Source organism: Temnothorax americanus, unplaced genomic scaffold (genome assembly GCF_048541705.1).
Source record: "Temnothorax americanus isolate GAGA-0224 unplaced genomic scaffold, ASM4854170v1 Scaffold41, whole genome shotgun sequence".
NCBI classification, from domain to species: Eukaryota; Metazoa; Arthropoda; class Insecta; order Hymenoptera; family Formicidae; genus Temnothorax; species Temnothorax americanus.
In genome coordinates, this window is record NW_027509559.1 from 31915 (window position 1) to 57601 (window position 25687).

General features: G+C 39.8%; 1 long non-coding RNA gene across 1 annotated transcript in view; it reads right to left on the reverse strand.

The window, feature by feature from the left end:
• Nucleotides 1–2401: 2401 nt before the first annotated feature.
• Nucleotides 2402–25687, reverse strand: part of LOC143902876 (uncharacterized) — a 113140-nt gene continuing 89854 nt past the window's right edge. Inside the window, exon 3 of the long non-coding RNA XR_013258521.1 lies at nucleotides 2402–2470. This is a non-coding gene — a long non-coding RNA (uncharacterized LOC143902876). The remainder of the gene's footprint in view (nucleotides 2471–25687) is intronic.

Genomic DNA, 25687 nt, shown 5'->3' on the forward strand with positions numbered 1-25687 from the left:
ACTTTGATTTATCGTGAGAATTACTATATAAATGCACGCAAGGTATTATGGAATTTTTCGTCATGAAATTTTTCATCGGCGCTTTATTCCCCGACCTACATAGTACGTCCGTGCATTTTCGCATGCTCACCGACATTGAGGATAAGCGGAAAAATGCCACAGCCAGGATCAAAGTCAATAAATTCGGGCAACAAACAGAATGCAATCTCCTAAAAGCTACGTTCGCGTTCGTAAGCGAAATAAAATATCTCGTGCGCCGGCCCGCTTCGAAATTCGGCTGAGGTTCAAGCCGGGCATTGTCTGTCGGGTTTCCGGTGGACCGTATCCCTTTGCATCTTCCAACGTCCATTTAAACTTCCATTTTGTTTGTCGTTATCGCGCCCCTAAACCTCTTCATGCAGTTCGGCGTCTTTGCGCTCAACAAAGCGGGCGAAAAAGAAGAAGGAGACAAGAAAGAAAAGCCCGAGGAGAAGAGGCAAAATGCGCTATTTTATCATAGCTTCGCTGACGGTTAAGCGTGCCTCGCGGGCGTCTACCGTTAAGAAGACGAAAACGACAACGCCGGCGACTGCAACGGCGATGAAACGTGCCGTCGTCGGCCCCTGGGTGTACCGCGTGTGCTCGAGCTCGAAGCTACATGAAAATCCCATAGTCGTATGCTGGTTGGGAATACTCTTGGCGCGACAAAGACGGATATAAAAGGCGGAGTCGGCGAAAGGACCCCGAGAATTATTACAACGGCAAACGAGGGGATAGATCGTGTCGTCGCCGCAGCAATACGCGGCAACGCAATTTGCACTTGTTGCCGTCAACACAGTCTGTGCATTAAGCTTTATTAAACCGGTACGACGAGTGTTTAATTTAAAATTACGCCCCGGGTCCGACAAAATCGGCGGCGCCGTCATTCGCCATGCAGAGAATTCATTGCGAAATTGGATCACGCGCCTGAGAAATAAAATCAATCTCGCGTGCGTCAAGCAGGGACGAAACACGAGAGGATATCGATCATGGTTAAGATCACCGCGCTCGTAGCTGGCGCGGCTTGATTAATTGACAGAATCGATCCTGTGGTCTAGCGAATTTATGCGGTAAACGTAAGCTGATTTCGGCCACATTGTTGCAGCCGTGACAGTTTGAATAGAAAAGCATTAAACTGCTTAAACAGCCAATCGGATGTGAGGCAGATTTCTGCAGCTACAAATTTAGGGAATGTGAAATAAATATGTGCACAAGCCACAATGTGTATATAGGCAATACGACGCGCTATAAGTCAAACTAAATTGTTTTCGCTGTACGTATAAATATTGTTAATTAAAAGCGCCGCGAGACAGTGAAATATAGCCCGTTCGATACTTTCTATATCCCCGCCGGTGATGTTACAGGACGGTAGAAAACATAGTTGACTTTACTGCGGAGCGAATGGCGCGCACATACGGAGCATCAAGCCGGGAAAATGTGCACTATAGACACGTTCGAATGATACACGTACAATAAGTGTAGTTGCGGTACATGTTGAACTGTCAGTAACAAAATAGACCGACTGAGAGTAAACAGGCCAGGGATTGTAGATACTACAAAACTACGTAAACCGTGAAATGCCGTCGTACGATTAGAAGAGCGTTGATTTAAGCGCCAATTTCAGCGCTGCGCTTGAAATTTAGGTGTTTGATTTTACGAACCGATGCTGGTAGCAATAAGAAACAACTGAATAACTGACTATCGTTCTCATGTTTGAATTGCGTCCATACGCCGCGTTTATGTGAACATTGTATCAGCAACCGACATAACATTATGAGCGATACGTATAACCAATCTTACAAATATCACTCGCTATCGTTTCGGGAACTTTCCTGTCGCCGTGTAACATTAACTATATACATCGCATATATGATTTTCGAAGTAGCGAAGAAAGTTCGTGAATGGCAGTGACGCAGAGAAAAGGGAGAGAATGAGGAAGCGAGTCTGCAATGTAAAATCCGATTGCTACCGCCGAGAAAGCCAATATTCTACAACAAAATCGATACTCTAAATAAATATTATTCGATAGATACTCGAATTGACGGTGTATATCTCCCGTTTGTCGCCGAAAGCCAATATTTATTTCGCTGGACTGAGAAGCGGGAGTCCTGCGCTAGAGACGCGTATATTACATATACCCTTGCAAAAAATTTGCTGGATAAATATGTAGCTTATCGATATATCGAGCCGCGCAAGTATCGGATCGTGCACATTTTCGACTAAGGTATAAGGTATCTTTAGTGCGCCAAATTGCTCAATGTAAAAGCTCGTAGCAAGTACCTCGAAGCTATAGCTCTTCCATTAATAATATATGTAAGTTTTTTTAACTCGTTATTAAACTGCACAAAATGCAATTTTATACGGGACATATAATGTGTGTCTTACTTTCTGCGCGTCCGTGCCTGGAAGTGGACAGAAAACTTCCGGAAAACTTCGCAGCTAGCAGCAATATCTGAAAGCAAAAAAAATATGGTTAATATTAATTTACGAGATAAAAATATATGTATAGTGCATTTATATATATATATATATTTTTTTTTTATATATACATATGTTATGTAAATTTTATACATATTATATATAGATTTATTGCGATACAATAATGTATTGATTCGCGCAGCTGACAATGCAGATAAGATATTCTTTAGATGGATTAACGTGCAGAATGCGTAGCATGTTCATTACATGCGAATCTATGAACATTACCTCCGCACAGCGCATTAATGCGAGATGATACTGATTTATGTGAAGCCTTACGGTCGAGTTTAGGTCGAGTTTGTGTCACATGTACCTACTTCCACACAATGTGAATTTCGCCTGGAATATCGATCAAATGCGTGTACCGATTTTATCGCCATTTTTTATTACGTTCAATTAATTTATAATAACATTTAAAATAAAATTAATGATAAACATCCCGCATTTTTGCATTACAATTTTTTTTACAAAACTTATCCTAAAATTCTTTAAAACAGAATATTAAAAAACACAATCTCTATTTATTTGTCATTTTTTATCCTTTCTTCAAAAATTAATATGACGAAATTAAAAGAGAGCTAAAGAAAAATTCCTTTTTGGTGTTATAATGATACGCATTCTGTATTAATTAGTCTTTTTGGCAACTTTATAAATATATATATATATATATATATATATATATATATATATATAATGATATGGTCTTTAAATCATTTATAGTAGAATCTCGAAACGCGCAGCAATGTAGTTTGCCGCGTCCGTGACATATATTCGCGATCGCAAGGACGGAAAATTGCTACGAAGGTTCGCAAGAAAGGTACGGAGCCGTGGCAACGGAGATTGGCAGTGCGCCAAAGCGCAGCGATGTGACGGGGGAAAAGAGCCGTGCATCATTGATGATTCGGTTCTGATACCGCTTCCATTCTTCACAATGCAAGATGCATCGTTGGCTGCAAGTTTCGCGAGTTAGCATCTCGCGATGCTGCATTGCAAAGCAAAAGGGCGGAAATCGGAATCCGTAATTCGATTACTATATAAAATATGCCATTCGGATTATACTGTCGAAATGAATCGCGCAACGAATTCATAACGGGAATAAATTCAGCCATCCGACATTCCGTATGTTATTGCCGCACTTTCGTGTCCCCGCGCGAAATCGAGCGTACCAGCGTATGCAATAATCCGTTGACAATATTCGAAAAGCGCTCTTCATCCGTGCCAATTTTCGTGTTCGTTAATCGCAAGTTACGTCCCTCATCCGATTATGATTCGAAACCCGTTGCAATTCCAGCCGCGCGCCGACTGCAACACCCACGGACAGATACCAAAATCTTCACTGTTACGCATCGTGTCGCGAGATAAAAACAATATCGCTTCTCCGCTTTTTATTAAATTTCGCGAAATATACCGCCGGTGCGTATAGGTTTGCTCGCGAGAGCGGGTAGAAAAATGGAATAAGAAGAAGGAAAAAGACAAAAGAATTTTGAAATGATTGAAAACGCGAATGCAATCGGCCGGATAAGCATGCATGCCGGATAATATGCATTTCGTAGGGAAAAAGAGCGGGAAATAATGCAAAGTGCGTGCAACTGGCAAACGAGAGATACGAGTAGCGAGCTGTCGGCGCAGCTGTGACTGTTTCTACCATCGCGTCGCGTCGCGTCGAGTGAATCGGTTCTCTCCGGCTGCTATAATAACAGGAGATGAAGGAACAGTGGAACAGGGTCGTGATGCGACGCCCTCGGAAATTAAACGTAACGACTCATGCAGTAAAAGAGCGCGAAAGCACTGGGCTATTATATATAGCGGCATTAATTTATACGTCGAAGGATCAGTGCCTAACGCCTAAAGAAAAATTAGAAAAAGGTCTGAAGCTACAAATCAGAGTGTAACAGGTTCTTGTGATAGCTTACACCGATATAGTTAAACTAATTTCAATTACTTTAGAATAGAATCGGTTTGATTAAGAAATAAGATAAGGTTTTAATTGAATCCGTTGCTTGAACCTAATGCATTTTACAATAACTTAAAATTGAATGAGTTATAACTAAGTATTTAACGTTATCCGTTTCCGCTTTTAATTATACACAAATATAATTATACAGAAATTATATAAATGTTATAGGTAAATTTAATTATATATTAATTTTCTGTGATACATTTCTTTAAATTATAATGTGACACTATTTCGGGATTATTAAATGATGAAGATTCTTCGTGGCATGTGGCTAATGGTATATATTAAAAAGTAATTGAGTTAAGGTATTCCTTTCATGACACCAAAGTCTTAAGAATTAACTGATTTTTTGGTACGAGAAAGTTAAAATGCATATCTTTACGCCAGAAAAAAATTAAACCACATTACCGAACATATAAAAAGGAATTATGACTTTGAAAATTCGATATTTTATATGTGACGTTATCGAAAAAATCTATTTTCCACATTTCAATGTAATAATTTGTTTATCAAATATTTTAAGATATTAAGTATTAACTGCGCTACATATATTCGCTAAACTCTATACTTTCGATAGTATACGCCGATAAAAATAAAGAGACACCGAATATTTATACAAAATATTTATGTTAAAAGTTGACTTGAAATGTGGTTTATAGATGAATATTTTTAATGGCGACTTTCAAGAAATTATTTGGCAACGCAAGCTGTGCGCTCATGTCACACTTCAGTTCATCTCACATACGGTTTATTATCAACTTTTATTTTCACAAATTGTCCCTTATTTTTGCCCACATTACTCCTCACTTTATGTTTCCTATCACTCATTATTATTATAAAATTTCTCTTTGATAAAAAGATAATGTCACAATATTCTTTGATTAATGAAATTGACACTTACATTGACACTTTTGTTATCAATTTCACATTTTACAATCGGCGACCTGAAAAGCGCAGCGTTGCCATATTGTTCTGACAGTAAAATTTACCGAAAAATGAAAAATTTCTAATTAAACATAATATTTTCACTTTTTTCTTATAATTAAACATATTAATCAATTATAACTTGATTTTATATAAGTTTAATGCAATATACAAGTATGCTGAGGCCCTGCCTAAGCGCCTACAAAATACGCTCCTCCGTGAAAGGAATACCTTAAGTTAACTTAAAACAAAGTGTGTATTTAGAATACAATTAAAAGATAATTATGAAAATTAATAAACATTAATAGCGTATTAAAATATCAGTAAAGAAATATGTATAATTATGGCGAGCAAGATACATTTGAAAAAGATAAATCGTACTTGAATTTTATATCTATAGGTTGAAAAATACGCCGAGAAATCTATTCGCGATTTTAATAGAAATGCAGTGAATTAAATAGTGGTAGGAAATAATTCATGATGTACTTTATGCGCCTCGATATTGAAAGTATTCCTTGCTATTGCAATCGTCGAAGAGATTTCGCCGGTTTTGGAATCGCGACAGGACGATTAAAAAAACTCGATATTCAAATCATTTGTACCCCCATTGCCGTAAACTACCAGACAGTCTCATAAATTCGACGAAATGCAAACCGCTTGAAAACCTTAGCGCATACTGATGTGTAACAAGTATTACGGCAGCGCGATATGCGAGATTTTCATCGCGAAGTATTCTTCTGCGCGAACAAGTTCTCGCATTATCATTAGAAAATGTGTGCGCGATCCACGGCGTTCGAAAGTCACGTTTGTTCATATATATGCATTTATTCGCGAGAGCTCATTGCCATGGTACATACATACACGGTCGAAAACTGCGAAAAAGCACTTCACTCTTCATCGCTCGCGCCTCGACGAGAGTTTAACATTTACTTTAATACTTATATAGGGAAGGTGTAAATGACAGCTAACGAAGCGCGAGCAACGAGAGCGCTCCTATAGTTATGCTAGAATGTAATCAAGAAGGCTCTCATCATTTTCAAAGAGTTTTCAATTCCGGAGTGGAATCCTATTTTATCATAACGTAGTAATTAGGACAGAGATTATTACAACTGCGACGTACACAATAATGCGACGTCTCGACCCACCGAAGGCAAATTACGCGAAACTCCGAACTCTGGAAGTAAACTCTGGTCGGTCCGATACGGAGGAAGATCCTGGCACCAGGACCGAGTTTACTTTGGCGCTCTAAAGTACCACAACTCTCGCAACCCGCCTACGAAATAGCATATTATAATAACTTATCGTTAATTTCGGCCTGCTTTACCCGCGTAACTTTCGTAACGGAAAACCGTTCGTTGCGCGCCGAAGGTATAACATTAAATAGGTAGATCAATTTTCTATATCGATATAGAAAACAGACGTGCGCGTTAACTCGATACCGAGAAAGTTAACGTAATCCCTTATGCCGCCTGTATCATTATACATATAAACGCAGCGTATCGCATTAATGCACCGTCTCTTCTTAATTTATCCTCTAATCAACCGGCGTCTTCATATCGGAGGATAATCCTAGATATTGTTTTCATCTAATCCTACCGATGTCGCCTATGAGGTTAATTAACAAAATTATCAAACGCGCTCGCGGAGCGCAAATTTATCGTAACACGTAGAAACGCAATCTCGGCGGTAATTCCATCAACGTGCGGCACGGCAACGAGTAACGAAACACGTACTTATCGCAATGCGTATTATTTCAAGGTTTCCAAGGTTCGTGAAGCGTTCGGGATAAAGGAGCCAGAATAATTCACGACCTCTCCTCCCCTTATATATACGTACGTTCCATCGGAGACGCATTACTCACGCCACATTAATCCCGAAGAGCCAAAGAGGGTCGCTTTTTGCGTCGGAGTTTTATGACGAACAAATCACGCTACACCAGAAATTGCACCCACTCTCATCGCGTCTAAACGCAGAGCGCTGTCCCGTTTTAACGGTAACACATTGTTCAGTTCGATGGCCTATCGACAACTGTAACTCGTATGCAGCAGAATTACACGCGTCCCATGCGTTGTGTTGTCTGTAACTGCAGATGTTTACGAGCTTGTAAACCGGCGTACATATATACGTAGCACGCGATACTAATCATGATTCTCCAACTTTTTGAAGCGATAACACGCCAAATCTGATAGAAATGCTGATTTCAATTTATAATTCATAATGATCATTTTCCGTCAAGTATAAAATTGGATTACCAAACTATTAAATGAGTACGATAACGGATCGATATGATGAGTTAAACAAGTTTTCACTGTGAATGGCATTGAAATTCAATATCGTCGAATTTAATAGTAATTGATAGTAATCGTGTATTGGATTGCCAGCAAATTGGCAATCCAATACATGAATCTCGCGGCCAGATCTCACGAAAACAAATGCAAGAATTAAAAAAAAAAATCAAACAAAAAACGTGATAAGCTATATAAATTGAAGACTCGGGGTGCATCATAGAAAAAAATCGTAGCTGCTTCGTTTTCAGAATATTATTTCAGGACTTTGGCTTGTTAATTAAAAGTTGATAAAGACATTTCGAATATGGAGTATTTGAGAGAAATCTCGAAATACAGTAAAAATACAAAATAGTACGCATTCCAAGCACGTGTAAAACGAAACAACGTGTGCGTAGGGTGAGAAAATTCTCGAGATTATTGCAGGATGCAAAGGATTCTACTCACAAAGAACAGAATGCAAGAGAAAACGCGTATATAATGCTTATATCTACAATATCAGACGCGACAACATATTCATCGACAACATATTCAATATACTTAATTCATGCTGCTTTACATACTTGCTGCGTTACGACGTACGAACGCGCATCTATCACAAATGGGATCGCGGAGCATAGGCAAGACAGGAATTTCAGACCCGCGATACGCAAATACCGAATTTCTGTCGTGTCTAGTTTATCGGGAAGAGAATTGCGTCATCGAACAAATCGCACTTTATTTCTGATGCGGAACCCCGCTTAATGATTTCGTGCCATAGTCAGTTTCGTGACAGCACTGTCCAATCATCGAATAGCTTCAAATTTCATTGACCGATGCCACATATGTATAGGTAGAGCGCTATGTAACTGTCTAACTGTAATACAAAAGCATTCGATAACTAAAAGTTTAGAAATTGAAATTCTTACATACAAGTTTTAGATTAAAGTTTTTAACATGCAATGCGTAAATCGACAAATATAATTCAAAATTTAAGAACGTACATTATTTTATATACATATAGTTCAACATTGTTCCAATATAAAAAAAGTATTTTTAAATTTATTAAACTTTATCCCATTTCAAAACAATTCTTTCTTATATTTTAGATTATTTTTTTTAAGATTATTATATCTTATAAGTTGGTACACAGAAAGGAAATCTTAAAAGAGACGTTTTAAAACGACATTATTTTTAGGAGATTCACATAAAGAAAAGATAGCTTTGATATAGCGAGTCTGCAGAGATCGAATATGATTTTTTAAGAGAATCAGTTCGATTAAGAATGAGTCCTGACGGTGGGGTGAATCGCCCTCTCTCGTCGCCCACCCCTTCGCGCTCCATAAACATGGGGATCGCTCGATTTTAAATGAAGCACTCAGCCGAGATTTCTCCGATCGCGGTAATGGTCCTCCCACTTTACTCTTCTTCCACCGAATTTAACGCAAACCCCATTGTCCTTTTGGCCGCATCGTAAAATGCTAATTTGTGGCAACTGGCGCTTGAATGGATGGGATAGGACGATGGGATAGGGGAACGAACAAGTGACAATCGTTAGAGTCGCAATCGAGGAAATCCTCGAAAAGGCTATCGATCCTCATCTTCATCCCCATGCATGTGTGTGTACAGTACGTACGTGTGTGAATGTTTGTAGAAATCACGTGCCTATGCGGGCAATCGCGAAAGGTGCTCTCGTGCGACCGCTACCATGGCGGATGGCGTTGCTGGTCGGGACTGCACCATGTTCGAAACAACACTCCGGATTGACATTAGATATCAGTGAGGTCGGTCACGCACGGGCAATGTGCCTGCTACGGCGATGCCCAGCCCGCGACAAGTAAATTTTAATTGAGGCACGGATCTCTCATTTTGTCTCGTACTTGGTCGCGTGCGCCCACGGAAGCTCCCAAATACATTCATTTTCGAAGAACTGTGTCACAATGGTTGGCGTTGCTGATTTAAATCCAAATAACTCCACTTGAGCCTACAATCACAAGGATACAATTAGAGACCTTCGAGTACGAGTCTGGCCACTGATCGACTGTGTACTGATTTGACAAACCATGACAGGACCAAATCCAAAATATAAAAACAAAAGTGTCAAAACAAACCCATGCCTATATCATTGTTATGATTTGTCATGCAGAACATGTCATGTGTGTCTCTAACTAATATATAAACTCTATATAGAGTGCATTGTTTTTAAACGCAGCCATTAATTGTCCAGTCTCTAGATCCAATATGATAAATGACAAAAGTGACGTCGATATTGACTAGTCGCGTTAAGTTCCCATTGTTTACCACATTCCAAATCACTTTTCTATCGAAGTGAAATCCATTTTACTTTGACACTCACTCCATTTATATTTGGCACTTGAAGCTTGAAGCTAAATAAGAAAAATTGACTGAGACAAAAAAAAGCTTCTTCGTCCTATTTTTGAAATAAAGCAAATATCGTCAAATACGTTTACAGAACCTATTATTGACAGAAATACGATATTGATAGAGCATCCTGTACAGTCTACTAACTCTCCGTACGATATTGTGGCTAATTGTATTTGCACGATGCTAGTATCCAATATACGACGTCTCCTATCATTTTTATCTAATTACCGAGTTATTAACTTACCACCCGCTCTCTCCGAGGAAACTCTCAGAAGCGAGAGAGAAACGCAACGCGATCTTCCGATACTGCAACGATTTTCCCCCTCCTCCATCAAGGTCTGGGCGCCCAATAAAAGAGTTTATCGAGGTATCGTTCGAAAGATAAAATTGAAAACCCAGTTCCTCCTCCCAGCCGTACCATAGAAATGGTCGTTCAATATCGACAGTCTACTCTACCTACTTGGCGCGACGCAGTCGGCGAGGAGAGTTGCGCAGGAGTGAGGTGCACCATATTTTACGGCAATCAAAAGTTCGCCGATGGAATCTTCCCGATCGTAAACAGCGTAACGACGCTCGGGGCCGAAATTTATCGCAAATTAGTTTCGTACCTGTGCGTTTTACGTGCGCGGCATGCAGATGTAGAAGAATATAAGTCACGTATGCCATAGATACAGATTCTTACCCTTATTGATTCATAATTCGATCCTAAAAAATTCCAAAAACGACCGAATTCGCATCGTAAAACGTAAAGTGTATGACGCGCACACGAGGGCACCGTGTCTATCTTGGACCATCTGATGGCGCATCACGAACAAAGACGTTTCATGCGATTAAAGCAATAGCAACCTACCGTTGTTATTCCGCCGTTCTCCCTGACTCAATGACCCTTTAACTTTCGCGAAAGATATACGAGCGCTTGACAGCTCGCGAGTCGTCCAGAATAACCGGAATGTTTTAAAGAGTTGTGGATATTCTTGCCCTGCGTTGCGTGGGCAATTAGCGGACGAAAAGTCGCCGACATCATGACGTTATTACCCACTGAATAACGAAGCGTCGTAATTCATATAAAAAAAGTAAGTATATTGCGTACAGGACTAGTTGATAGGACGTTCGTGTTGCGCTTGCGTCTCGTAAATATTCATTTAATCTGATCTAATCTGTATGAACATATTCCGCGCCTTGCGTAATTGCCGGCGAAATTGCAAATCGATATCTAAATGGCCTGACCCCCTTTGTAACAGTAAGCATTGCCCGGTATATCGAGATAATAGAAGGGGAAGCGAGTCAGGGGCGTCGGGAGAGAACGAAGGGAAACGGCGACGAAACGATCACGGCCGAAATTACAGTGGCGGTGGAAAAAGATGTGTTACCCAAACGGACCGTGATCCGATGTCGAGGATATCTATTACGCTCGAAACCAGACTCGGGCTTCCGCGTATATTATCGATTCACGTCGCTCCGTCAATTACCCATCTTATAGAGCGGAACGCGCGGAATCGACAACTGGATTCAGTTAGGTATATAATCCGTCTCTACCGGCAAGTGACATTGATATTCCTGGCGCGTGAGTAATTCGTGCGCCCGCTAAGCATTGAGCGAGATATGTCCTGTGCATAAACGACAAACGACGTAACGAGCGTAGAATCAAATTAAAACGCAATGACGCTTTACCTCGGCCATCTCATTATCTCTATTCGCGCCGTGTGAGCGTGTGACTCGCCATGCGAGCCGCGACCGCCGCGCGTCGCCGAAGCGCGATAATAATGAATCATCCGTGAAATTATTTTGTCCTTTAAATACGATTATAATACGCTGGTGTGTATGCAAATTTCTCGCCACAATGGAAACAGGGGTTAAATCGACTTCAGTTGATTGTGCAAAATCTGTTATACAAAGCAAGTTAGTCTGAATTGGGTCACTGAATAGAATTCGCTTTGTAACTCGCTTTCATCGGTGTTTGAATTGCGCCGAGGAATGTGCAATCGAAAAAAAAACAATAATAATAATGTAAATATCGGATAAATAATTTTTCTGATAGCAAAAGTCCGCGGAAAATACAAGCAAATCAATGCAACGGTGGCAAGACAGGAGATATACACATACCGCGGGAAAGATACGTGACTCGGGGTGATGAGGGTTCGCCTTGTTGCACGAGAGATAGAAGAAAATTGGCCCAAACCCACGAAATTCAAATGGGTCGTGCCGAGTCGCCATGAGGATCCCTTTCGTGGCTCGTTTCCACATGTGTTGGAATATCGTCGGCCAGACGGGTCTTCCTCCCGGTGTACGTACGGCGGAGGGCAAAGGAAATTGCGGTAGAGGCGGAAACCAAAGCAACGCTGAAATTCGTGCAATACCACGCTCCAACAACGCATCTAATAACAATACTTGCATTAGGTCATGGCGCTCCCGATGTAGACAGCTCAGAGAGATGTAGCTTAATGTAGCGCGTTGGCGTTCGTTGTTTCGTCTCTCGCGCTGTTTGAATGTAGACGAAGCGGAGTGCCTCTTGTGTGTTTCAGAATTGCTTGAATTAAATATGCACAAGCGGTGTCACTTTTGTGCCATTCAAGAACGAAACGTGGAATTATGCACGGCGCGTAAACCGTTCGGATTGCCCTTTTGTTCGGCGCTCGGTCACGCGATAGTTTTAATTCATTTATCTCAGAATGGCATCGCGAAATTCGCATTCAGAAATCGAAATAGATGGGCAAGAGAGAGATATCCGGCCCCGATGGCAGCCAGATTCGAGGAATAGTCCGATACAATTCGATATGAACGTCGATAACGCGCCCGGCGGTAACACGTTTACGCAGCAAGATGGGCAAACAGAAAATTGTACCAATGGTGTGCAGCTGTTTAAACTATCGTACTCGCTGAGTCACAGCTCCGATTAATCCGAAGGGTGCTTCAAAAACAGTGCCGAAATACAATGCACATTTTTTTCCGGTAATCGTGCGCAGATCCACGATGCGTCAGGAATTTTTTCGCCCGAAACTTCTATATGATACAATAAAAGAATTCATATTGCAAAGAACTTATAACGCTGAACTCGAGCGATAAAAAAATTGCATGTATTTATTTCGTTCCAAATATGATTCAATTATAATAAGCTATCCATGATATGTTAATTAGTAAAGTAATCGACACAAAACCGTCCCGCTCTCTTTTAATCCAGCTATGAATATATACGGCTATTTAACGAAGGCAGTTTCATATTGGAAAAATGACGGGACGAGTTATTGTGGCAGAAATTCGCCGCGGAAATTATCTCGAAATTATATTTCGACTTCAATTTCGGTATCATTCCTACGTGCGGCGAAGTGAATTATGATCTCAAGACGCGCATATAAATTATACGTTATCGTTAAATGTGCAAACGCACGCGCATGTATACGCATGGACGTACACAAACACACGGTCGTAAAGCCTCTGCTGCATCGGATACGGTAAACTCCGCTTGCAATCTCCCGATAAATTGTTTTAAGTGGATTACCAGCGCGGGTCTCTCGGAGAACTCTGCACGACGATATTAACGATGGCAGAACGACTACGAGAGAGTTACAATAAATCACACAATTGTTCGGCAAAGCCTCCCCGGCATAAGAAGCAAGGCGAGAAACGTGTTCCACCACCACCACCACCACCACCATTGCACCACCACCACCATCGTCGAATATTCCGATCGCGTGAAGCAGTTACGCTGAAACCATAGATCTGATACAAGCGATATTTTAACGTAATGTCACTACATACAATACAGTATATAGCAGTGGTATATAATAAAGCGTAAAGAGGAAGAGAAACACTTATCGTTAAACGCATCAGTATTACGGAGGCTATATAGTTTTCGTTATTACGCTGTCACTCTCGTATCGCGACTTCGACCGCCTCCGTTGGGATATTATTGTTACGGCATTCTGAATGCGAGAGCGTGATGTCGCTTCGTTATTATTACGGGTCCACTTGGGCGATGCGCATACTATCGAGCGGCAACGTTCGAAGGAGAATGTCGACAGTAACATGGACTCTATATACGTGGACTCTATATTCCTCATGAATGTGAACGCAGTATTAGACTACGGAATAGGCAGAGGAGGGTGCCACGAGGCGCAATAAGTTCTCGCTGGCGGAATCGTATCGAACGTGAGTCCATTTATCAGGCACCGACTTGATCGTAGAGCGCAAACAGATGGTATTCCGTTCTCAATACGTGTATGGAGCAGGCTCGAAGGTTGACTGCAGCTGACTGGACGGCACACGGCGGACACGCGTGATCGCGTGTATTTGCTCGATTACACTACGTGTCACGTTTTCGAACACATATAGCAGACAAATGGATATATCGCCGCGAGCACGAGAGCGCAGAGTAAACCGCCCTTCTCGATAGAAATCTCGTAGTCTTTATCAGGGAGGAACCCTACCCTGTGAACAAAAATTTCTTCGCGACCCTCTTAAAATGTGGAGAATAACTATGCGCGTCGTTCGACAGCGTATCGTATATCGAGAGGGTGGAGATAGACCGAGATACTTTATGGCGTAGCGTGGAACTCTAAATATTTCACGGCACTTATTTATACGAAGCTAAAAATGCGAGTAGCTCGCACGCGGGAAAGTCACACAATACTAATAGTAACCGGGACATGCCGTGTGTTCAAAGTTACCGCGGTGTTGCAAGAAATTGAAGCGTGGTAAAAATAAAAGATGTTTGATCATGCACGCCGCGATAAAACCAACACGTCCGATGAATACGGTCTGCTCGTAACACGATTCGAAAGGCGAAGTGACAGAGAAACTTTCTACGGGTGCAATCTATATATTTTATCGAGGTCGGACTTCGTCCATATCTATTTTTCATATGGTTTATGTATGTATTATACTTACCAAGTCGGTACAAATGCTTAATTGCAAGTTATGCTTTCATCTTCCCGGATTAAAATATCCTAAGAATGCATAAAACGTCAACTTTAAACAGTATAACGTACAGAGATTTTTGCTGGTTGCTCGCGAAGAGATTGCTATTAATAAAATAAACTTTTCGGACATTGAACTACATGAGGGAGAAGCTCTCGCGAGCCGGGGTATATACGCCGCCCATTTCTAATCTCGCGCGGACAACGCGCGCGGGGATGTCTGGCATGAAAATGGTAATTTATCCGGCGACCTCGCTCGCGCGCGTTCGTAACATGTAGAAGCGGGCAACCTTGCCGTGTACCTCGTATGCTCGATTAATCATTTAGCTGCCTAATGGCCTCTGTGAAATTCGGCGCGTACATGAGACGGAACGACGTGGCGTATACATTTCGGCCGGGCACGTTATTTCGTATGGCGAAAGGTCTCGCTTTTCGGAACAGTATAGCGGATCCTTTTGGTCTCACGCGAGGGTGGTAACCCCGACGAGAGTCGAGCGTTCGCTTCTGATCGAATTCTTACACAGGGGAAACGACCGTGACGGTGCGACGACGACGTTATCGCTACGACGGTACCGAATAGGGCGATAAAGTCTGGGCTGGAATGAGCAGAGATGACAAGAGCGTGAGAAAGAGAGAAGGGAAGTCTCGTCACTGTATCGCCGATGTCGACTCGACGACGAACAGGAGAAGGAAGAAAAGTGAATGGCTAGACGGGATGGACGCCGGGTGTGCTCGGGGGGATGATTCTGGGAAAACCAGGGAAAACGATTCCGAGGGTTGTTTGCGTGTCACCGTTACATTTATTGGCAGCAGATACGGTGATGCGTCAGATCGTTAGGGAAAGAGACCTTAAATAGACAGTCTTTCACGCTGCCTACCCCTCGCCCCGCCTGAAAAGGGAAGATGAAGCAAAAGAACAGGGTGAAGAGGAACGTGGAAGCGGATAGGGGAAAGAGGGGTGGAGGATGGAGTTTATGTGGCGTTGATAACGGATGAAAAATGGAGAGTCACGGGTCCTGATTAGAATCGAGAATATGAATCGGCCCTTTCGATCGTCAATATTCATGGATGCGGCAGCAGCGCTCCGGGCAAAATTCTCAGTTAAATGGAAAAAAATGAATAGGCGCTGAGGAAACAATTGGACGGACGCGCTTCTGTATTGTATACAAAGCAATTAAATAAGATACAGAATGCATGCAGAAATGACAGTATATAGCAATGATCGATGACCGATAATTAAACGATGGAAAGATCTGTGCTTCATCTATTTACAGGCGAGCGAGTGAGAATAGCGAGATTAATTCTATGACATAGGATCAAAAATATCAATTTGTACAGAATTAATAATCGGGGCAAACAATCAAGTTTTAAATTTATCAAGAAAGAGAGCGTTTTATCGTGTACTGTAATATTTCAGCTTTATCGCAACTTGCTTAATAAGTAATTTAACAGCTAGTTAGTAATACATAGCAAAATCGATATTGATTGAAAAGAGCACGAAAATACGAATTGTTTCGCGTGTACTGGCAACGGACTAAATGTTGAATATCGTCAGGAATTAATTAACGCTTCCCAATCAACTGCTTGCTTACTGCAACGAGCGCATGAAGTGCCTTTAACGTGCTTCTCATGCAGAAAATTTGTTTCAATTTATTTACACTTACAATGTGTAAGCATGACGATTCTAATTTTACATTGGTGCAAAATATTTGCGAACCTGCCAGTTGCGCTGTAGTTCAAGGCAAACGAGCGTAACGCTCGTATAGTTTGCCTCTTCACCATTACGTTGTACCTGTCGGCTGGCACCTGCTCTGCTGAATCCCCGGTGATATTGTCATTCGGTGCCATTCGATGCTGTTATCGAATGTTTACGTGACATTTAATGGTGTTTTTGATGCAAACGGGAAACTATAGACAAGTGTTTTGTATTTCAAAAGCTTATTGAATTCTAAACTGACTACTAGTAGTAGTACTTTGTAGAAAAATTCTATTCTATTAATATACAAGCATAAATTAATCAGCTAATAATTTACTTGTTAACACTGACAGACTCAAATTTTTATTTCTACAAAAAAAAATGTTTAAGGTGGCTCTAAGGTACACTAAAAGACTAGCCATATAAATAAAACTTTGGGAGGTTGTTCTTTAACATATAATAAACCATCTCTTGAAATTTGAGACCCTGTTGCCATGTAAATTATTGCAAGCGAGCAATATAAAAAATCACTTTTTAACATAGCTCTTATGGGAGGTTATTGAATTTTTACCGGAAATGATATGATATCTTTTAAGAAAAACTAGAGATGTTAATAAAAAACTGAACACTGAAAAATGAAATCACAAGCTTTCCAGTGGTATATGAAAGGTTGTGTGTTGCCATGGATTTTTAAGGAATATTTGATCGAGAAAGTGATGATGCATGTGCGTGTCACGGAAGTAAAATGTCATGGACACGCTAAGAGGTTATATACGCCAGCGGGGAGTCGGCTGCTAGATTTACACTATCTACACAGTACTTGCGCACTGACGCGAAAAAATCAAGACAAGATATAATCAATCGACCTTTTATAGTTATTATAAATTTATAAACTACTTATAAAAATCAATGGAAACATTATCTCAATATTAATAATTTTTATTTAGATAAGATGTTTAGGAAAAATATCATAATGTATTTTATCAAGTTTTATGTGAGTTGTATTATTGACTAACGATGTCACTCTAGAGCCACTTTAATACACTATAAATGTGAATCAAAGTCGAATCTCTCGAAAGAAAATTTCCAGAAAAAATTTTTGTCGCGAAAAATTCTATCTTATTGTTAAAAGCTTTCTAACGATTTCCGGTGCGGCGGAATACTAACATACAAAGTTATGGTTTTTGTTACTCCGTTATTCATACTAAAGCTCAAGGAAGTTACGGCTAGCGTGGTAATGAATTATTGTACGTCGAAAACACTATTGTAAGACCGAAACTTGGAAATTGTAAAGTTGAAGATTGCAGAACATAATCTCTGCTTATTTAGAATAATGAATAAAGAAACGAATAAAGAAACGAATAAAGAAACAAGGCGTTGTTATACATTTCTTATTTAATTCGGTACTAATTTTTCGGATATATGCGTAATAAAAATTATAATTTTCATTCTAAAATAATAAAATATTATGTAAATATATTTTAGAAAATGTATTTAAGGGCTATATGTGTGTGTAATATATTATTTAATTAACGTTTGTTGTTAAAAAGACGTTATAATAAATTAGTATTTGTAATAAATATTAATGTACAATTATTAGATAAATAATTATAAAATTATTTATTGAGTACTCCCTTCTGTTTAGAGTTTGAAAACAAAGATTACAGCGTATTAGTTTTCATGAAGAGGAGAATTCATGTCAATCAGGAAATAAAATTGCAGTACTGCGCGAAGAAAATTGCCTTCAACTCGTCCGTGATTTCCTAGCGGGGTCACATAAAATATTACTCGGCAGATATACCGCAAGATTCCTCGTATCCACGAACTCGAGACGCAATGTCAGGCTGAAAGCGCACCTAACTTTCCGGCAGGTAAAGCACAACAGACACGGATCATTAACGATGCATGCAAAGATTTCTCCTGAGATTCGATATCTCTTTTGCATTATTTCGTGCTTGCAGAAATTCTCGTATACTATTGCAGGTGTTAATCGCCGATCTGTGTATAGAATTTTAACGAATGTGAAAACGCTTGGGACTTTGGAATTTATTCACCCTTTCGCCCGAGGCTTCTATATAATAGCGGAGAAAAAATGGGACAGAAGCGATTTACCGACCTATTGCCAAAGAGTTTATTTCACGGCGGTGGATCTATATATATATATATATATATATATATATATATATATATATATATTATGTACCGTGGCTGGATTTAATTGTATATCGACCGTAGTGGAGGAAAGCCGAAGGAACGTTTAAGGTTCACTTGTAAGTGCACCGATATTTTTCAGCGAGTATGCGAGGCTCATTTTCAAGTAGATCACGTGCTTGCACGGGACTATGGTACGTAAGAAAGGGAAAATCTGGGGAGTAGATAGGCGGCTAAAGCGGCGTAAAATTTGGCACGATTGTACATTAGACACGCGAGCCAATTAAAACACTCTTGAATATGACGCAGCTGTGAATAAGCAGCGGCGTAGGCGGTAAATCATCGTTTCCCACGTTTCACACGCAATATCGTGCGCGTTTTTCATCGATAATCCCAGCATCAGTGCATTTCATTAAATGTACGATTTAGCGAAGTGAAGTAACGAGACTGTTATTTTCAATGAAAAAGCTCGGAAACTTGCAACGCGCGGAATCTGGACGCGAGCTAGACCTCTGTTGCACGGCCTTAATTGCAACGGCTGCAGTTGAATGCATGAAAAGTAGCTAGCGTAAGAATTGGAATGGTATTTTACACGGTGACGTGACGGGGGTAATTTGCATTGTAATGTAAGTCAATTATCGCGTGCTCCGTAACTCAGGAACGTGTACACGCTACTGATCTCGAGGTTTGTACACGGCCCTTCCTTGCGGGATTACTAGAAATGCACAGAGGCATCAGCTGCTTCCATCCCCCTCCGTTCGAAATGTTACACTCAAGGGGAATATAGGTGATTGGAGTGCATCCCCAAAGCTACACACGGACTGTCCATGATTGAAATTATCGGATACAAAATGAGCAAGAACGGTGGAAATATACATCGGTTACGTTTTTACGACATATTTCTGCAATAATATAATTCTGCAAAATCGCATAATATGAAATCAAATCCCCTGAAAATAGAGAGAACTAATAATGCAGTAGCATTTGATAAAGCAATAAATAAATCACATTCAATTTCTGTATCTGTCGAAATATTCTAATATTTAACTAGAAAATAGTTGATCTATATCGGTCACAAAATATCTGTATATAGAACATTTAAAACTGACATTACTTCGGTTACATTCTGATATTCACTGCCATGTACGTAAAATCTATATTTTTCTATATTTTACGTCACATTATACTATAGATTTTCAGCGCTGACAGTAAATATCGGAATGTAGCCTTCGTTGTTAATATATTTTATGTTTAAAGTAATAAATTTTACTTATCAAACATGTGTTTTTCAAAAAGCTAAAGATAAGTTATTAAATATATTTTGAAATAGAAAAGGAATCGTTCTATCTCTTACGTATACCTATATTTTACCCTTAAAGTACACCCTGGGTCAAAATGACCCAGTAAAAAAATTGTGTCGCATTATCTACCATTGAAACGCTGAAATCGGCATCTGTCGCGCCATATCTTGGTAGTTTTAACCTCTCTCTAGATGACGGTACAGTCGCTGTAAGTCAGCAAGCGTCCGGCTGTGTCTGGCTGCCGTCCGCGTCAAACGTTCCAAAAATCACGGTTCATTTTTTGAAATGTTAGCTTTCGCGCGTATTTTTACCTTAAAGTATATAATCCAGAGAGTATGCAGTTAAATTTTCACGTAAAAATATTAAAAATTTAGAAAGTTATATTGAATATTTCGTAAAAAGCAATTTTTTGGTTTATAAACCATATTTTGAATTTTTGAACCATAAAGCTTTATTAATAACCCTTCACAAACAATCTCACATTCATTTTGAGTGTTGCAAGAATGCACCCTTTTAATTTCAGCCAAAAAGAATCGATCCCCCGTTTGTGGTAATTACGCAAAGAGCGCTGGTTCAAAATGACCTAGGATGTATTTTATGTCTCAAACAGGTAATGTGTACTTTAAGGGTTTATATATATAGCTTGACAATTTTCGGGGAATCTCCGGATCGGTATCGAATGGGCAATTTACTTAGTAAGTAATCTTTGAATATTCAGCAAAATTTAACTATACGACGGTAACTTGAGAAAGTTACCATTTCGCGATCGTGGAAACAGCTACAAATGATGGAAGCTGTTACGTCACTGTCCGCTTTAAAATTCAAGACAACGGTATTAATCTTACGGCTTTGTAAACTCTTTCTTCCAATTCATTAAAACTTCGACGTCCGATATGCTGAACGAGTAAGCGTAAAAGGGAGAGGAAAGAAAATTACGGTCCTACTGGCACCCAGAAAATGGTGCATAATTCGCAGTTCGGAACTCGCTCATAGCTTCGACCGGTGTAAACGAACAAGTCACTCTGAGAGAAACGGGCTGGCGTTTTATAATTAAGAAGAAATTGTAGATATCCAAAAGATAGCGGCTCTTTCATCCTAGGCTTCCTTTTTTTGTACCTTTTTAAAACGGAAAAAATTCGAGCAACACCTTGTGAACATATGATGATTAACGACCCTACGGTAGGTAGGTATAGTGGCATCAAACCAATGCGTTGCGCTGGTGATTTACTATATGATTGTACACAATTTTTCGTTTATCTTTTATAATGTTTGTGCGCGCTAGTAAACTTTCTCGTTTTCCACATCGAATCAATAAAAACGATCACATAAAATCATATAAAATATACATTTATAGTTTTCTATCTAGAAGATTATACGAGAGATGCATCGAATGTATGAGATAAATGGTATTTTAATTAAACAGTTTTATGTCACAGTGAATTAAACATTAGCAGGTCACGAGCTTTGTGCTCCACTTGCAAAATACTAATTTATCCATTTCTTTCTTTATAAATTTTTTACGTCAACCTAAATTCGGTGATATATCTGTGCTTTTAGAAAGTTTTCATAAATGTCTGAGAGCACAGAGTAATTAAGCATTAAGAGAAACTTTCATGGTTAAGAATGCACGATATTTTCCGTCGGCAGACAATTCCCGGCAAGATGACAAATGGTGAGGGGATGCCTGGCAGAGTCATTGCGCATTTGTAGGATTAAGAGAAACGGGCGCGAAAATCGGAATTGTTCTCGAATATATGTGCACCGCGCGCGCGCGCGCGCGCGTGAGATACTTTTTCTTCACTGCATGCCAATCTACACTGCGGTAGATTGTTCCCATATGCGTTCGTGAGATTCGTAGCTTCAAAAATATCGAACGGATACACGGAGGAGGAAGAAATTGACGGGCAGGCAGTATATAGCGTGCAGAAGAACAATTATTGCAAACTCGTGCGTATAATAAGCGGCAATCATCTCATCTAGAAATAGCATGTTTATCACGTTCATACGAGAGTCACTTGAGTCTTGATTACTAAGTAATGATTCAACATCGGCGTCTGCCGGCTATTTCCGCTACGCGGACTCAACGTCGCGTCGTGCCGTTCTTTCGACGCTGAGTCACGCGTGGCGCACGTTTTTGTTCAGAGACCGGTTTGAACAGCTCTATAAGTCGTTTACAAAAACTTTCGCAAACACGATCAACCGCAGGCGTACGATTTGCAATCGCAATAACAAACGGTAAATACGTAAATGGTATTGTCTATTCCGTATTTAGCCAAACATAATTTTAATCATTTTCTAACTTATTTTTATATCTATCAAAAATTGTTAATTAGATATTACGTAAAAAATATCTTAATTGGACACAGTTCTGCAATGCGGAACCAACTCCAAAAACTTTCCACTATAGAGCCAATTCCATGAAACATTTAGAAATAAAATTCTACACCAACGTTAAATATTATGACCATGAAACTATATAATCTCCCTCAAATACAATGCCATGTATCATCTGCGTTTTTAGAAAATCTTCTGTCCACGTGAAGCGCACTTTGCAATAAAGAACTAAAAATCACGAAAATGGCGCTTGATACTTTATTGTATATGTCATATGTATAACTGCATCCAATTATCGCTTTAGCAAAAAGTTGGAAAAAGTTGCCGTTTGGCGCCTTTAGAAATTTAGCTTCTTTCCCAAGATTTTTCTGATAAATGTTCTGAACGATATCGCGATCTCCTTTTCTTCACGAAAGAGATAGTTCACCACTTCAAACTAAACGGAAGTATAAAGGTGTATGTAACTTTAGCGTATTGGTGATTCGGACGAGCGATATGAAAAGCAGAAGCAAAGAAGCGCCAGACGACGGAGGTGCACAGCTGACGAAGAACCGCTACATAAGCACCGAACGATCAGCCCCGGATACCCGAGCTGTCACGTTCAGAAAAAATATTTCTCGCTTTTCCCGACCTATGGCCGCTCGAGAGTAACTGTTTCGAGGGTGTGTGCGTGACGATCGAACTTACGTTTGCGTGTAGTCCAAATATGTGAGCAGATATTGCGATAGTGGCTCTAGAAAAGACGTCTTTCGGACCACGAGCTAAGACGTGCTATGGCACTTTGAGGCGTATTCTCACATGGCCAAAGAGTGGGCGACGAGAGGATTGTAGCAGTGTGGTGAAAATCAGCAAGTCGCCGAACTTCTTTCCGACAAAGGGATTCACGGAGCTAACTCGTTATCCGCGATGCTGTTGCTTGTTTCCCATAGCTGTAGCTTCTCTCTTTTTAGCTTCTTTTTAACCACCCCTGTCGTGTTCTGCTCGCGAACACTTCATTAGGTACTGTTCCGCGGGGACATCGGTCCATTTTGCCGCTCGAAATTACTTCATCGAGGAAACCAATTTGCGCCGACGCACCGAGAGAAACAGATTCTCCGCTGAGATGGAGATCAGCTATTGTCTTTATGCAAAAGCTGTTATCGCACAAGGAGCATCATGTCGGCACGCGCGCGACGAGAATTAACAAGAGAACACTTGAAAAGTCATCGTCGGCTAGGTAATAATTAAATTCGTATCAATAGTGATCTACATACATTAATATACAGCAAATAAATATTTTCGTGACACTTGAGCTATTGTAAAATTCAACAATTATTCAGTCTCTAATAAAAATATTAAAAAAATTTGGATCATGGTGTATCTGGTGTACCTACCCTCTACGGGTGTTACACTTATTATCAGACACCCTATATATATAAAAATGTATACGAAATATATGAAAGATAGCAACTCGAGGACTTCTATAAAATCAATGATTTTACAATCTGTTTCAAATTATATACGCATTGAAATTGCATTATGATATTGTATTATGTATGATTGAATATGGAAGATTAAGATTCGATTATTGGAGCTTAATCATCAGTTTTATCCTTATTGGTCAATGTCCAATTGGTCCGACGCGCAATCACAATGCAATGTCAACCTTCGATGCTTAATATCATCGCTATAGCACATAAAGCATATCATGTTATCGCGTTATACACGTATAAATTATTTCGATAAATGCATGTTTCTGTTGTCTGATCACCATTCTAGTGCACACGCTTATTGCGTTCTAAATTATTTACGCTTACGGGCCTATTATTTATTGCCGCTCATCGTATTATTCTATTGTATCCGCAAACGTAGGTTAATATACGTAGACATGCGACGAATAGTGAATTATTACGATACCTCATAAATGTTAAAGATAGGGGGAATTACAACGTTGTAATTGGAATAACCTCGCGCATGCGAAAGTCGCGTCGCGTAGGCGGCGATAAATCTCGCTGCGTCGACATTATTTTCTAAACGAGAGTCCCTCCAACTCTAAAGAGGTTCATACTTACTTAATTGCGCATATTATTTCAGCAGAGAGCGGCTAATTGCCTGAATGCGAAATTATTACTTGAATAGGACACTATGTACGAAACTGAGTTTAAATGGCAGTAGTTGTCTAACGGAGAGAGAGAGAAAGAGAGAGAGAGAGAGAGAGAGAGAGAGAGAGAGAGAAAGCGCAATTTCGCCACTAGGATGTAACACCAGATAATTCCTCCCTTTTTCGCTCCTTCCAGTAATTAAAAGATACAAACGATCAAATTTCAAGAAATTTGAAACGTGAAATTTCTTTCTCACGTAATAAAAGATTCAATATCAGAATTGTGTCACTCCGGTTGAGAAATATGCGATCGGTAAGCGCTATTTCACACGTAGTGGATTTCGGGTACGTGATGTCGTTTGCAATATATCGGCCGAATTACAATATTTATGCGCCTTGTAACTTCGTTCTTTGTCTTGGCGCTTCGAAATTTGGCGCATCGAACAGTCCCGAAATTCGACCCACGTTGCCGACTAAATCCCTAACGAAGATCCCAAGCGACCGGAAAATTTACGACGGGCGTCAGAGAAACGGAGGACAGGCATCTATGAAACTTGAGTAAAATTCCATCCATCTCTAATAAGTCGAGCTCCTCGAATATCCTGCTTGGCATATGTTACGAGAATCGCAATAAAGTGTAGATTTTATAAAGTACGAGCTGTTTATTTGAGAAGAAAAAGAGATCTAATTTGGAAAAAATCTCATTAACGGTGACCTCGGTATCTTATTTCAATTTTGAATATTTCTTTCTCTTATATTATTTTAAAAATATATATTGGTGGTTATTTTTTAAAAATATAATCTCAGCTCGGATTTTTCAAACACTCTTATTTATTTTGTACGCTTGTAAAGCAATGCAATCAGCGGCCTTCACTTCCCCGATAAATGAAACGGTTGCTTTAATAAAAAGTGCTGTTTTACAGACACTGGCTATCTCTTCAATTAACTTGACAGAAAAAACATAAGAGCAGTTTTGCATAATAGCGCGGAATATGAGAAACTTTAATCCACGCAATATCGCTGTAAAACGTTTTCTTTTAGTCGACTGTCACGTAAATGCACCGCCGCGCCCGCGTAAAATTTATATCGTTTTTAAGGTAAATTTAACGCGCAAATGAAATTCCAGAGATATTTAAATTATAATTCAAACAAAATCTAGTTTTATAACAAATCGTACGTGGCTCAA